General features: G+C 37.0%; 1 long non-coding RNA gene across 1 annotated transcript; it reads right to left on the minus strand.

Annotated features, from left to right (window-relative positions):
- Positions 1-484: 484 nt before the first annotated feature.
- Positions 485-12,666, minus strand: LOC117301355. The gene is made up of 2 exons (XR_004520299.1): positions 12,618-12,666; positions 485-525 (listed from the first exon to the last, which is right to left on the minus strand). It is a non-coding gene; the product is annotated as an uncharacterized LOC117301355 (long non-coding RNA).
- Positions 12,667-16,974: the final 4,308 nt, after the last annotated feature.

The raw sequence follows: 16,974 nt of genomic DNA on the forward strand, positions 1-16,974 counted from the left end.
TATTTTACCTTATCTTTATTACGCAATTTTGACATGGGGAAGTCCAGCTCCTAAATGTAATAAACTTCTCACTCTTCAGAAACGTGCAGTTCGGGTTATTTCCAAAGCGGACTATTGTGAGCACTCTGGGCCTCTCTTTTGTAATTTAAAACTGTCAAAATTCGTTGACCTTTATCATCTTAACTTAGGAAAGTTTATGTATAAATATATGAATAATCTTTTACCTGCTTGTTTCAACTCCAGTTTTACACTTACCTCAAACATCCATTCCTATTAAACCCGTAGCGCTGCTAGGAAAAATCTGTACAGTATATATATGTTAACTATCGTAGAACCTCGTTGTCTGAAAATGGTGTTGTCCAGCGTGGCACTTTATTTTGGAATAGTCTGGATGACTCTTTTAAATCATTGCGTACTCTCTCAACTTTTACCAAAAAACTTAAACTCGTTTTCTTAATGAATACTAAGATTCTGATGTTATTTGTGTATGTAGAAATTGTAACGGCTTTATTTTCTGTCTTACACCTGTCAATTTTGCTACCTATCTATCTCTTGTTATTAAAAGTTGTGATATGTTGGGAACTTTGCACCGCTGTCGAATTTGCACGGTGATCACAAAGTCTAAAATGTTCATGTGACACGTTAACATTAAGGCACTTAATAGAGCTCCAACTGACGAGCGAAACAAGAGAGGTTAAAAATAATCGTGACGATTAACCGATTTCTAAAACTACTGTACGTGCTAACATTAAGAAACATCGGTGTATTGGTAAAAACCAAAATTAGTATTCTTTCAGATTTGGTTTTTGCTAAAAACAGTTGCTGGCAGTGTAAACGCTATATGTAATACACCTATACATAAACTGACAAACCTCTTGAAGTTTGAGATCGATCGGCCATCTGGGTAAAGAGAGAATAGCGAAAAAATTGCATTGCATCGATGCCAAAATAAAAATCTAATAAAACGCTCATTGAGCGACAAACTCCAAACGCGAAGTTAGATTATTTATTTATCATCAAATATGACATTTCAGAGAGAAATATTTCAAGGGGTGTTTTCAACTATCATCATCATTAGACTGTGTGAGTTTTATGAAGATCTGTGTTCTTCGGGATTTTTGTTTCTTACCAATTCTGTAACGTTCCTGTAACATCTATGCTGTTGTTAAGACCGATTATGTGTTGTGTTTATGCTCTTCTCGCCTAATTTTGTTTTTCTGGCTTTTCTGGGTTTTGGTACACCTTTAACATTTTAAACTCGTGACAGGCTGTTATGCTTTTCTGCGGGCATCCCACTGTTTTTTAAGTTAATTTTTTAATATGTTATTTGTAATGTGTGTGGGCGTGTACTTGTGAATGTTTTGAAAATCATACGGCAAATTGTTGATGTCAGGAATTTATATAGGCGTACGCCAACGCAATCGCTCGATCCAATATTTGGCAATTTTCAGCGATTTCCAAAATTCACAACGTTTAAATTTGTTTTTTACCAGAGTTGCTTTCAACTTCGACCTCAAGATTCAAGTTTCGGCCTAAAGGTAAGTCATAACGGTCTTCCAGTGTTTTTTTTTTTTTTTTTTTTTTTTTTTTTTTCCTTTTTAACAAGTCTCTCTTGAGGAATGGTGTTGCTTTATTTTCAATAAAAAATATCACCCTTTCCTAATAGCTTCCCCTTGTTTGATTGCTTTATAAATCTCTGATTAAAGGCACTGAACACGTTAGGAAATTGTCAAAGACCAGTCTTCTCACTTGGTGTATCTCAACATATGCACTTAAGGTCAAAGTTGTGAAAATTTGAACTCATTTGGTCGTCGAAGTTGGGAGATAATAATGGAAGAAAATACACCCTTGTCACACGAAGTTGTGTGCTTTCAGATGCTTGATTTCGAGACTTCAAATTCTAAACCTGAGATCTCGAAATCAAGTTCGTGGAAAATCACTTCTTTTTCGAAAACTACGTCACTTAAGAGGGAACCGGTTCTCACAATGTTTTATACTATAAACGCTCGACATTGCTTATTACCAAGTGAGGTTTTATGCTAACATGTATTTTGAGTAATTACCAATGTATAGTGTCCAGTGCCTTTAAGGGAATTTTGTTTCCATAGTTTCAATCACCCACTCCTGTTAGTTTTCCTTGTGATTACTGTCTTTGATTTACTGAAACTTAATGTTAACAAATATTGAGGATTGACACGAGTTATTGCAAAAAAGGGTTGACGTTAGATGATACATGTACAATCAGACAACAACATATGTGATAAAAATAGACAACAACTCTGGCATCGTTCGCAGTTCAAACGAAGAGCACAGCATTTCACCCTTTTCCATCATTCTTAAAACAGTTATTGACTGACAGGAAATGTGTTTTTGTTTATATTAAACAACACCCGTGACACTTATATGTTGCAGGATATAAGAGGGATCATTTATGAAACAAACAGCCCACAATAATGTACAATTTGATTGCATTGTTGCCCAACCATCAGTACATTTCATAGACTTAATTTCAGTGTTCTGTTGTGTAACCCCAACTTGTGTCTGTTAGGTATGATTACTGCATGTATGCAATATATGAAACCATCATGGTGGTAGAACTCCATTATGAAACGCTGTGTATTTTGAGGAAGTAACGTAACGTAGTTCTAAGCAGTGTCAACGAAATTACATTCAAGTTTATTATTAAACGGAAAGGCTAAGGGAAAGCATAGTTCGCGACACACTTGACCTATCACGTTGTGTAGGAGTGTTGCCCTTTGAACCTGTCCCCTGTGCACAACAGCTGCTGTCGACATTAAAGGCAGTGGACACTATTGGTAATTACTCAAAATACTTATTAGCATAAAGCCTTACTTGGTGACGAGTAATGGGGAGAGGTTGATAGTATATAAACATTGACTGCTTCGAGTGCTATGGTTAAAACTATGACTCCGCCCAAGGTGATCCCCGGAGCGTTCTATTTTCCTGAGGCGAAGCCGAGGGAAAATAGAACGCTACGGGGATCACCGAGGGAGTCATAGTTTTTAACCATTGCACGAGTAAAAGCAGCCAATATTTGTTTTGCAACACCCCAAACATTTCTAAATACTGTACTATTATTATTAAGTTACAGACCTGAATGCTACGATCCACGGACGACGCGAATACAGATTGCAAAAACTTTTACTGTGCTGCATGTAGTGTCGTGCAATCCGAAATGGTTACAGACTATTAATTTATCATCCTCGTACACGCAACGGACGTCTGGGTACTGCGCGCCGTGTGCTAGTCTTCGGACTAGCGCACGGCAAACCAACGCACTATCACACGGCCGTCGTCTAGCAAAACTAAGACATGTCATGTGACGCGCTCTAAACCAATGAGCAGGCAGAATACTTGTAAGGGGTGTTATAGTATAAAACATTGTCAGAAAAAGCGCCCTCTGAAGTGACATGGTTTTCGAGAAAGAAGTAATTTTCCACGAATTTGATTTCGAGACCTAAATTAAGGATTTGAGGTCTCGATATCAACCATCTAAAAACACACAACTTCGTGTGACAAGGGTGTTTTTTCTTTCGTTGTTTTCTCGCAACTTTGACGACCAATTGAGCTCAAATTTTCACAGGTTTGTTATTTTATGCATGTTGAGATACACCAAGTGAGAAGACTGGTCTTTGACAATTACCAATAGTGTCCACTGTCTTTAACCTATACTCTGGTTACATTGCCATGATGCGTCACGTGCCTCTCGTGTATATCATATCTTTCAATCAGTCTGAGTACGTACATGATATGAACCTTGAACTTGAGCCGACATATTTGCACACAGGGTCACACTCTATACACGACAATCATTTTGCAGATTTTGCATATTATTGCTGCGCGATCGAGAGCGATGCCCACCAGCAGGTACTGTCTGGATCGTTTTATGTAAACAACACCAGTTTTTGCAGTGTATGAGTTGACTAGGCCTGTAGACTGAACGTCACCTTGGTATATGGGAAATCACTTTGCTGTGTTCGAAACGTGGAAAACCAAACCACGGCTCTTTTCAGAGCCGCCATAAAAAGCTTTATTGCATGGTTGTATACCCGCAAATGTGTTCTCAAAAAATACAATACAAACTGAACTAACAAAATAATCACAAGACCAGACTTGCAGCTGCTTCACTGATGACATCGACCGCATTTATAATACCGCTGCCTTGCATATTATGCACGCCCTTCCAAATGTCATACAGTGCATATCGTTATGTGATAGAAGCCATGACATTCAACCACGACACTGCAGAGTGGTACCAATTATCTTTTCAGATACATTTATTTCATGTCAACATCAATTAATACAGTGTGATAATATTGTTCAGAAAACATATAATAACTTGTACTAAGGATCACTTAATCCAGTTAATGAACAATTATAAAAAAAACAGTTTGACGTAAGGCAGTGGACACTATTGGTAATTACTAAAAATAATTATTAGCGTAAAACCTCATTGGGTGACGAGTAATGGGGATAGGTTGATGGTACAAAACATTGTGAGAAACGGCTCCCTCTGAAGTGCCATAGTTTTCGAGAAAGAAGTAATTTTCCACGAATTTGATTTCAATACCTCAGAATTAGAACTTGAGGTCTCGAAATCATCTGAACGAACACAACTTTGTTCGAAAAGGGTGTTTTTTTCTTTCATTATTATCTCGCAACTTTGATGACCGATTGAGCAGGTTTGTTGTTTTATGCATAATGTTGAGATACACCAACTTTGAACTAGTCTTTGACGATTACCAATAGTGTCCACTGCCTTTAAGATGTAGGAGAAAGAAGAAGCAAGAGCTGTTTTCCCTCTTCCCTAAAGACAAGGACACTTTACACAAAAGCATACACAAACAAACAAAGAGGACATGGACGTTATGTACATTATGCATGAGTGAGACTAGGCTATAGATAAATAATTACGAAAAAAAGTTGTGTATTAAAACAAAAAAGATATATAATTAATAAGTAGTGTATAAATCAATCAAAATCTTCTTAAACTTTTTACGAAAAGAAAAAACACTGACTGTTTATGTTCTGCATTAAGACTATTCCAATAAAGGACCCCTTTATGAAACACTCTTTTTATAAGACAAACAAGAAGCAGAAGAAAAAGAAGGAACGAAGAAAAATGAACAAATAAAGAAGCAAAAGGGGCGTATAGCTACTAAGCTGACCTCCCAGGGTTTCAGAAAATAAAAATGTAAACGATCGGAATTTTAATGGATCGTCAGATGTTTTTCACACATGAACAATGATCCATTCCTCAATCCAGTGAGGCACCTCCTGGCCCACCGTCATTGTGCAAAGATTATGTTAATGTAAATGCACGAGGCTATGCTAGTCAGCACACACTCGGATAGCGATTCAACCATTGGTAGGATATAATAATACCACAAAACACTCTTTCGCACAAGAGGTAAGTTTTGTTTTGATATGGTGAAATATTTTCGGGAAAACTTAACACGGTTTGGCCGCCTATGTAGCTGTTGTTGTCGGTAAATGTCTACGGTAGTTGTATATGCACCCTTGAAAGCAATCCAAAATGACAAACCGTTTCACAACAGTCGCATGAGATGTACACACGCATGTGCTATTATTATTATTTTGTACCTTATTCAAACTGAATAAAGATGACGATTTGTGCTAACTAACCCTCTGTGCTGTTGAGACGAACCCTAAACAATTCGCACCGTTCATAGTGTTCCGCACGTTATGCCGGGGTGAAACATGCTCTTGCACATTAATTATTACGCATGCAAGACAATTATTACAGGTTTGTTTCGATCATGTGTTCCTATCATGCTTAAAATCCACGAGTGAAAAACAACACTCTAATCACAGAATCTAAGATTAAAATTAAATTGTCAGGGGCCTACTACTGCAGAAAACAAACATGGCATTTTGTCAAGACATTCGTGAGTAGTATATAATGACCCCGTTTTCTGAAGGCGGGTCATGACCCACAGTCATGTGGGTCATTGTGGGTCTTCGATGAAGGTGGGAGTTTCCCCGAACGTATCGGTGAATAGTAGATTGGTCGATAATGCTGCAAGGGGTGTACATGCTTATGGTGCATAATGGAATAATTTCATAAATATTTGAGCTATAGTGTTTTAATATGTCTTTTTGATTGTTTAACTTGGACGATGTAGCGTACAATGTATTGTGTAACTAATTAAACTATTACACAAGTCATTTTTATGAAAACGAAGACGTGTCAAGCAAGAACATCCCGGTCAAAAATGTAGCAGTCCACTGCGTAGTGTCGTATGCAGCGTTCTAATCGTGTCCAAACATGTTCAAGCGGGTCATAGGACGAATCAACGATATAATCACGAACTTCCGCAACCGTTGCGCAATTGAGAAAACTGGTTGTTATTTAAATGACGAGAATTTCAGAACTACAAACTTATTTTTTATAGCTCCATTGTTGTCGTGATTAAATTAGCAAGAAGGACTGCTAATAATAATATATGATTTGGTGTATTCTAACTTTTGTCGCGCCGTATTGGGTTTTGTTTGTACACTGATTAATGAGTTGATAATTCTTTAACGAAGTTTGTTAACATTTGTACTATTTGTTGTTTCGTTTTATAGCCTATGTGAAACAATTGTTAATTATATGTTGGGGGTACAATATTTTGTGATTATTATTTCAAACATATATATTATACATTTTTATTTTTTATTTTATACAAACATACGTTTACTTTATTGTATACAGATGACAGCACAATGATATACCCATACAATACATATGGGTCATATATTATTCAACACAAAGCTCTTAACTTGTATATGCATAGGCCTACAATAAATGAATCACAATGTAAAATATGCCGAACTCACCGCTTAGCATTACTTTTTGTTTTGAAAAATAATTTCTCCACTCGTGCATGCGTTTGATGGGCAACGGTTCCAATCAACAAAACCCGGGATCATCAAATTCTCCTATCACGGTTGTTAACTTTTTAATTTTTTTGACAAAATAGAATTAGCTGTTGCAAACAACTTACCAACCCAAATAACCGATGGTATAAATGCAAAAGATAGTATAAATGGCCTGACTTTTCTGCAAGGGAAAACAAATGTTTCTGTATTGATGAATTATATTCAAAAACTAAAGGGTCAAATATTTAATAATTGTTTGCTCTCAGTTGGTTTTATAGAGGGGGTGATGACGTGGAGAGAGGGTTTGATTACAAATATATAAACCACACTTATCTCGTGGAACTTACATGAACAATTTGAATAACCCCTGGTGGTAGAAATAAACCCAGTCTATGTTAGTGTTTCCCCCTTTATCCATCATGGTACCACAAGGACAAAACAAGCTGGTTACTATACGGGATGAAGTGAATTAGTAAACATGAGCGTTCGTTTTGGGGGGTGATGCTCGAGGGGTATTTGTTGTATTTGTCATCAAAACATAGGCCTAAATGAGGTAGATTGCTGATAAACAAAGCTAAATGGAAATCAGATGGCAACCTTTAACTTTTTGAAATGCACATTCGTTTCGAAATATTCTAATATGAATGATAATAATAAAGAAACAAACTTACAAAGCGCAAAAACAAAAGCAGAAATAATCCGCCTCAGGGCGCTCGGAAAGAACAGCAATAAAAGTCTGGACCAGACAAATATTTATATACAAAGCAAAGTAATACACAGACAAATAATTTCAGGAATTCAGATAATCATACAGATGTCAATGTCAAGAATACTGATACAAAATGGACAATACTAACAGCATTTTCGTTTTACAATGTAAAAAGTACAATAACGACAATTCGAATTTTAGAATGTTAAAAAATACTGCCTCAAGCCATTGGACACTTTCGGTAAACAGTATTGTCCAAAAGCCCACACTTCGTGTATCACAACTGATATATAAAATAACAAACCTGTGACAATTTAAGCTCAGTCGGTCATCGGAGACGGGAGAAAATAACGGGAAAATCCACCCTTGTTTCCGTTATTCTCGATATCGAGAATTGATAATTGTTTTAATATTTTCATGGAGTAATATTTCAAGAGAAGTCTTTCACCATTACCTTCTGCAAAAGTGTATGATGATACACTACTCCTCAAAAGCTACCAGAGTATTACTGCGTATTTGTGTGAATACCAATAATAATAAATAATAATAATAATTAACCATTCTTATATAGCGCATAACACATAGAAATCAAACATGTCCCTAAGCGCTTCAATGTGAAACATAATAACTTATTTCGCAAGATTTTTTCGTAATTTCAAGGGACATGTTTTGTTAATACTAGTGACATGCATGACTGTCGATGTGATGTAGATGGCTCACCCACTTCACAATGTTGTTGTGATACTGCAACGTGCAGCTTGCAACTGCATCTATTTTTAGAGCCTGTGATCTTTGACCTGAAACAGACTATAAAGTAATATGCATTGATAAATGGGACTGTGAAGTACACGGGAAATGTACATTGTGTTTGCGTGAATGTTTACTAAGTAATCAAAAGCCATAGTTAGTGTTTTTCAAAAGTTTGGCCTGAAGTGCTATATGGGACTTGGGCGGTTGCCAGTTTTGTTGGCGTACCAAACAATCTAGCAGTGTTAAGCGCGCTGAATGAGCTCTGGGGTTGGCGCCAGTTTTGTGGCGTCGGCCCTACCGATATGACTAACAATCAACAAACTTCAAAATAAGTTGCTCTAGAAGTGTATTTTGAAAAGTGAGTACAAACGTCTTTGTCTTTTATATCGGTTAAAAATGGTGACGGGAATTACGCAACAGTAAAATAAGAGGTTGGTCTGCATTAAGTGTTTGGGAAGGAGTTCTGACGGAGAAATGACAGTTCACGATGCACTGTCAGCCTATGCTACTAAAGCTTGTACACTTACCGGACTTTCGGGGACCGGTAGGGAGACAAGTCATGGCCCTTAGTAGGCTACCCTAGACATAGTTCACAATTCGAGCCATGATCTTGCCATAAAATGTTAATTTGGTGACAAACAAATAAATGTAAAACTTAAAGGGGGTTTTGTTTTTGTACTCGTTTATAACAGATTCTTATTTGTTAAAAACGACCATCACTTCCCGATTCCGCATTTTCCGCATATCTAAATTTTGACATAGGCCCTTATCAATAACCTGACCAGGCATAAATTACCTCTAGGCGTTATTCTTAAAATCAGTTTGTTTCAACTTGGGAAAACACTCATATTTCTTAAGCTTACCGATTTCCGACTTTAAAATAAAAATGCTATATTTTTGCTCCTCTTTATAATGTCACAAAATACTATTGGTTTTGCACTACTCATGTTTTTGTTTTAGTATTTTTTTTGTACTGTCAGACGGCAGACAGTAGTACTAAGCCCGGGAAGGGACAGTGGTAAGAAAAAAATATGCAGGGGCTAATTCGTTCGCACGGTTAAGTAATCCGTTCGAACGAATTAATAATCCGTTCGAACGAATTAATAATCCGTTCGCACGGTTTAGTAATCCGTTCGCACGGTTTAGTAATCCGTTCGAACGAATTAGTAATCCGTTCAAACGAATTAATAATCCGTTCGCACGGTTTAGTTATCCGTTCGAACGAATTAGCAATCCGTTTGAACGAATTAGTAATCCGTTCGCACGGTTTAATAATCCGTTCGAACGAATTAGTAATCCGTTCGAACGAATTAGCAATCCGTTCGAACGAATTAGTAATCCGTTCGCACGGTTTAACTAAGGCATGAAATGGCGCTGCACGCATGCGTAAGCAATCCCCTCACAACAACACTTTGCTTCAAGATGTCCACCCTCGTCTTTTCAATTAGCAATGCATCTATTGACAAACTTATCAACACGGTCATCATCAGAGTCAGAACTTGTGTTGCGGCCCTCTGCCATCTTGAAGCAAAAAGTTGTTGTGAGGGGATTGCTTACGCATGCGTGCAGCGCCATTTCATGCCTTAGTTAAACCACTGAACGGATTACTAATTCGTTCGAACGGATTGCTAATTCGTTCGAACGGATTACTAAATCGTTCGAACGAATTATTAAACCGTGCGAACGGATTACTAATTCGTTCAAACAGATTGCTAATTCGTTCGAACGGATAACTAAACCGTGCGAACGGATTATTAATTCGTTTGAACGGATTACTAATTCGTTCGAACGGATTATTAGACCGTGCAAACTGATTGTTAATTCGTTCGAACGGATTACTAAACCGTGCGAACGGATTACTAAACCGTGCGAACGGATTACTAATTCGTTCAAACGGATTGCTAATTCGTTCGAACGGATAACTAAACCGTGCGAACGGATTATTAATTCGTTTGAATGGATTACTAATTCGTTCGAACGGATTACTAAACCGTGCGAACGGATTACTAAACCGTGCGAACGGATTATTAATTCGTTCGAACGGATTACTAAACCGTGCGAACGAATTAGCCCCTGCATATTTTTTTCTTACCACTGTCCCTTCCCGGGCTTAGTACAGTAGCGCATATGCGAAGCTGTTTTTATAACACGTCACTATGTTTTTTTGGGAAAGTCACCCTCTCACAGAGATGCGTCACCACTCCTTAAAAAGCTATCATGGCTGCATATTTGTGTGATTACAAAGGCGAAAATAATAAGAACTTATTGCGAAAGACAGGCTATATCTGTATTGTATTTCAGTTTATAACCCTGCGTTAAGTGACCTTGCCGTGGTTTTATTGGCACAATTAGCGTTTTTTTTTTTTAAATTACTCCTCTAATGAATAAAGTAGAAAACCTTTTTTTCTTGACTTCCTCCATTATACGATTGAGTAACATAATGGAGAATTTGAGTGACCTAGCTTCAGGTTTATCTGCTACATCTATATCAAGTGCCAGTGGCACAGGATCCAAGGTTCTGGGGGATTTCCCAATGTTGCAAAAGAATAATGAGCATACATGACATGTAGCAACCTACTGCTGGGCATGAAAATGCCAGGCGAGCTTGTCTGTCAACATATTATTAAGTTTCAAAATTTCAAGGGATATTATGTATAGTGACGTATGGTTCGACATACCCACTTGGCCGTGTTGTTATGGTGATGCAACTTGTAGCTGGTACCCGTGCTTCACAAAACATTAGTTTTCGGGGGATGGCACGGGGTTGGGACTTGAGTCAAGTCTAACCGTCACACAGAGTTCAAGCACAAACCTTTCAAGTACACAGTAGTGTATGGTACACACGAAAGTGGGTAGCAGACGTCTGCATGAGTGAATGTCTGACTTGAACAGAATGTTAAACGGACCGTCTCAATAAGCTCAACAACATACAGCAATGCTCTTGGAAAAATCGTTGAGTTTGCAGTAATGATGTCAAACCGAAACAAATTGTATTAGAAGATACCTCGACTGTTAAGGGAACTAAAATGTGATAAATAAATAAATAATACATAATTTATTGATTTTATACTGCGCCTTTAGAATGTACACGTTCGAGCGCATAACAAAATCATTAGACGGTGAATAAAAAGCTAGCAACTAAAAGCAAGGAAAACCAACAATCTAAAAATATGAAAAGCACAAGACCCAAACACGTACGAGTCAAAATGCATTAACGTATTGAGACGGGAGATGTTTGCCACAGTGACAATCTGTAATTTGTACATCATGTCAGAAATCAAGCATCTGAAAGCACACATCTTGCGCGAAAAGACTGTTTTTTTTTATTTTTCGATTATTAACTCGCAACTTCGACGACCATTTGGGTTCAAATTTTCACAATTTTTGTTTTGCATCTTTTGTTGAGATACACCAAGTGAAAAGACTGGTCTTTGACAATACCAAAGGTTTCAAGTGTCTTTAACGGAAAACATCGAGCTTGCCATAACCATAAGTAGCTAGAAGTATTGTTCAGATTCAGCTGGTAAAAGTAGGAGGCTTGATGCCATTTTTGAAAACTTCAATTCATCCAACTTTTTGCTGCTGAAAATAAATTTGCCCGTCTTGTTTGCAAAACATAAAGTAAGGACCCTTTGTGAAAACGGTGACGATTTTTTAAAGTAATAACGATAAAGAAACTCGTAATAAGGTCTAGAAGGGAAAGGTCAATGTTTTTACATTTTGTTTGTTTGCAGATGACACAAGTTTGTTGTATTCAGATAAAAATGTAGACTTAGCTGTGCAGAACATTAATATTGAGCTCAGGGTAATCACTTCTTGGCTTTTAGCAAATAAATTATGTATAAACGTTCTCAAATCAAATTATGTTATGTCTTTTGTAATTTAAAACTGTTAAAATTCGTTGACCTTTATCATCTTAACTTAGGAAAGTTTATGTATAAATATATGAATAATCTTTTACCTGCTTGTTTCAACTCCAGTTTTACACTTACCTCAAACATCCACTCCTATTATACCCATAGCGCTGCTAGGAAAAATCTGTATGTTAACTATCGTAGAACCTCGTTGTCTAAAAATGGTGTTGTCCAGCGTGGCACTTTATTTTGGAATAGTCTGGATGACTCTTTTAAATCATTGCGTACTCTCTCAACTTTTACCAAAAAACTTAAAACTCGTTTTCTTAATGAATACTAAGATTCTGATTTTATTTTTGTATGTAGAAATTGTAACGGCTTTATTTTCTGTCTTACACCTGTCAATTTTGTCCTGTTAGTTTTGTCCTGTATTTTTAATGTCTGTCTGTTTATTGGGTTTGTCTGTTCATAGGCTGGGGAACAAAAGCTGTGCTTCTCCCCGGACCTAGATGTTGCCTTTTGTTTATTGTTTCATCTTTTAATATATTTTATATTTACTTTTATTTTGTCCATATTACTCTGTATTATACACTATTTGCAACATTGAATAAACGTTTATATCTATCTATCTATCTATCTATTTATATCACAAAGGGAAATGTTTGTTCTAGAGCATGACATCAATTGTTTTGTTTTCGTTTTGCATTCCGGGGGCGAGGCTTTTGTCAACTGTTGGTTAATCATTGGTATTTTAAATTGAGAATATGTAACATAGAAGAACCATTGTGTGTCAGCAACCACTGAGAAACCACCAACCATTTACATGTGTTTGAATTCGAGTATAGAGTATTAAGTCCTTTCTACTGCGGGAAATCGGTAGGTAAAACGAACATAGGCCTATTTGATAACTGTAATGTAAAACTCAATGCTGGCAAGTAAATTCTGTCACTCATTTTAATTATCTGGTTTTCTTTGTATATTATATCTTACACTTTTTTTGTATAAAAATTCAAGATGTTTATCTTCTTACGGTTGTAATTTTTACTGTAATTTGATCATTGGTCACGAGTGTAAAAACAAAAAACTAAGCTACCTATCTATCTCTTGTCATTAAAAGTTGTGATATGTTGGGAACTTTGCACCGCTGTCGAATTTGCACGGTGATCACAAAGTCTAAAATGTTCAATGACACGTTAACATTAAGGCACTTAATAGAGCTCCAACTGACGAGCGAAACAAGAGAGGTTAAAAATAATCGTGACGATTAACCGATTTCTAAAACTACTGTACGTGCTAACATTAACAAACATCGGTGTATTGGTAAAAACCAAAATTAATATTCTTTCAGATTTAGTTTTTGCTAACAAAACAAATGCTGGCAGTGTAAACGCTTTATGTAATACACCTATACATAAACTGACAAACCAATAGAAGTTTGAGATCGATCGGCCATCTGGGTAAAGAGAGAATAGCGAAAAAAATTGCATTGCATCGATGCCAAAATAAAAATCAATAAAACGCTCAATGAGCAATAAACTCCAAACGCGAAGTTAGATTATTTATTTATCATCAAATATGACATTTCAGACAGAAATATTTCAAGGGGTGTTTTCAACTACCATCATCATTAGGTCGTGTAAGTTTTATGAAGATCTGTGTTGTTCGGGATTTTTGTTTCTTACCGATTCTGTAACGTTCCTGTAACATCTATGCTGTTGTTAAGACCGGTTTATGTGTTGTTTTTATTGTTTTGGTACACCTTTAACATTTTAAACTCGTGACAGGCTGTTATGCTTTTCTGCGGGCATCCCACTGTTGTTTAAGTTAATTTTTTATTTTTTTATTTGTAATGTGTGTACATATTAGTATTAGTATTGCTCAAATCAACCAAATACAAAAAAGTAGCGTTAAAACAACCTTTTACATAAATCTGTTAAAGACACAGACACTATTAGTAATTGCCAAAGACCAGTCTTCCCACTTATATGCATAAAGTAACAAGCCTGTGAAAATTTGAGCTCAATTGGTCGTTGAGGTTGCGAGATAATAATGAAAGAAAAACACCCTTGTCGCACGAAGTTGTGTGCTTTCAGATGCTTGATTTCGAGACCTAAAATACTAAATCTGAGATCTCGAAATCAAATTCGTGGAAAATCACTTTTTCGAAAACTACGTCACTTCAGAGGGAACCGGTTCTCACAATGTTTTATACTATAAACGCTCGACATTGCTTATTACCAAGTGAGGTTTTATGCTAACATGTATTTTGAGTAATTATCAATGTATAGTGTCCAGTGCCTTTAAGGGAAATTTGTTTCCATAGTTTCAATCACCCACTCCTGTTAGTTTTCCTTGTGATTACTGTCTTTGATTTACTGAAACTTAATGTTAACAAATATTGAGGATTGACACGAGTTATTGCAAAAAAGGGTTGACGTTAGATGATACATGTACAATCAGACAACAACATATGTGATAAAAATAGACAACAACTCTGGCATCGTTCGCAGTTCAAACGAAGAGCACAGCATTTCACCCTTTTCCATCATTCTTAAAACAGTTATTGACTGACAGGAAATGTGTTTTTGTTTATATTAAACAACACCCGTGACACTTATATGTTGCAGGATATAAGAGGGATCATTTATGAAACAAACAGCCCACAATAATGTACAATTTGATTGCATTGTTGCCCAACCATCAGTACATTTCATAGACTTAATTTCAGTGTTCTGTTGTGTAACCCCAACTTGTGTCTGTTAGGTATGATTACTGCATGTATGCAGTATGAAACCATCATGGTGGTAGAACTCCATTATGAAACGCTGTGTATTTTGAGGAAGTAACGTAACGTAGTTCTAAGCAGTGTCAACGAAATTACATTCAAGTTTATTATTAAACGGAAAGGCTAAGGGAAAGCATAGTTCGCGACACACTTGACCTATCACGTTGTGTAGGAGTGTTGCCCTTTGAACCTGTCCCCTGTGCACAACAGCTGCTGTCGACATTAAAGGCAGTGGACACTATTGGTAATTACTCAAAATACTTATTAGCATAAAGCCTTACTTGGTGACGAGTAATGGGGAGAGGTTGATAGTATATAAACATTGACTGCTTCGAGTGCTATGGTTAAAACTATGACTCCGCCCAAGGTGATCCCCGGAGCGTTCTATTTTCCTGAGGCGAAGCCGAGGGAAAATAGAACGCTACGGGGATCACCGAGGGAGTCATAGTTTAAACCATTGCACGAGTAAAAGCAGCCAATATTTGTTTTGCAACACCCCAAACATTTCTAAATACTGTACTATTATTATTAAGTTACAGACCTGAATGCTACGATCCACGGACGACGCGAATACAGATTGCAAAAACTTTTACTGTGCTGCATGTAGTGTCGTGCAATCCGAAATGGTTACAGACTATTAATTGATCATCCTCGTACACGCAACGGACGTCTGGGTACTGCGCGCCGTGTGCTAGTCTTCGGACTAGCGCACGGCAAACCAACGCACTATCACACGGCCGTCGTCTAGCAAAACTAAGACATGTCATGTGACGCGCTCTAAACCAATGAGCAGGCAGAATACTTGTAAGGGGTGTTATAGTATAAAACATTGTCAGAAAAAGCGCCCTCTGAAGTGACATGGTTTTCGAGAAAGAAGTAATTTTCCACGAATTTGATTTCGAGACCTAAATTAAGGATTTGAGGTCTCGATATCAACCATCTAAAAACACACAACTTCGTGTGACAAGGGTGTTTTTTCTTTCGTTGTTTTCTCGCAACTTTGACGACCAATTGAGCTCAAATTTTCACAGGTTTGTTATTTTATGCATGTTGAGATACACCAAGTGAGAAGACTGGTCTTTGACAATTACCAATAGTGTCCACTGTCTTTAACCTATACTCTGGTTACATTGCCATGATGCGTCACGTGCCTCTCGTGTATATCATATCTTTCAATCAGTCTGAGTACATGATATGAACCTTGAACTTGAGCCGACATATTTGCACACAGGGTCACACTCTATACACGACAATCATTTTGCAGATTTTGCATATTATTGCTGCGCGACCGAGAGCGATGCCCACCAGCAGGTACTGTCTGGATCGTGTTATGTAAACAACACCAGTTTTTGCAGTGTATGAGTTGACTAGGCCTGTAGACTGACGTCAAACGTCACCTTAGTATATGGGACATCACTTTGCTGTGTTCGAAACGTGGAAAACCAAACCGCGGCTCTTTTCAGAGCCGCCATAAAAAGCTTTATTGCATGGTTGTATACCCGCAAATGTGTTCACAAAAAATACAATACAAACTGAACTAACAAAATAATAACAAGACCAGACTTGCAGCTGCTTCACTGATGACATCGACCGCATTTATAATACCGCTGCCTTGCATATTATGCACGCCCTTCCAAATGCCAGACAGTGCATATCGTTATGTGATAGAAGCCATGACATTCAACCACGACATACTGCAGAGTGGTACCAATTATCTTTTCAGATACATTTATTTCATGTCAACATCAATTAATACAGTGTGATAATATTGTTCAGAAAACATATAATAACTTGTACTAAGGAAAACTTAATCCAGTTAATGAACAATTATAAAAAAAACAGTTTGACGTAAGGCAGTGGACACTATTGGTAATTACTAAAAATAATTATTAGCGTAAAACCTCATTTGGTGACGAGTAATGGGGATAGGTTGATGGTACAAAACATTGTGAGAAACGGCTCCCTCTGAA

The sequence above is a fragment of the Asterias rubens genome, chromosome 17 (assembly GCF_902459465.1).
Source record: "Asterias rubens chromosome 17, eAstRub1.3, whole genome shotgun sequence".
In the NCBI taxonomy this organism is placed as follows: domain Eukaryota; kingdom Metazoa; phylum Echinodermata; class Asteroidea; order Forcipulatida; family Asteriidae; genus Asterias; species Asterias rubens.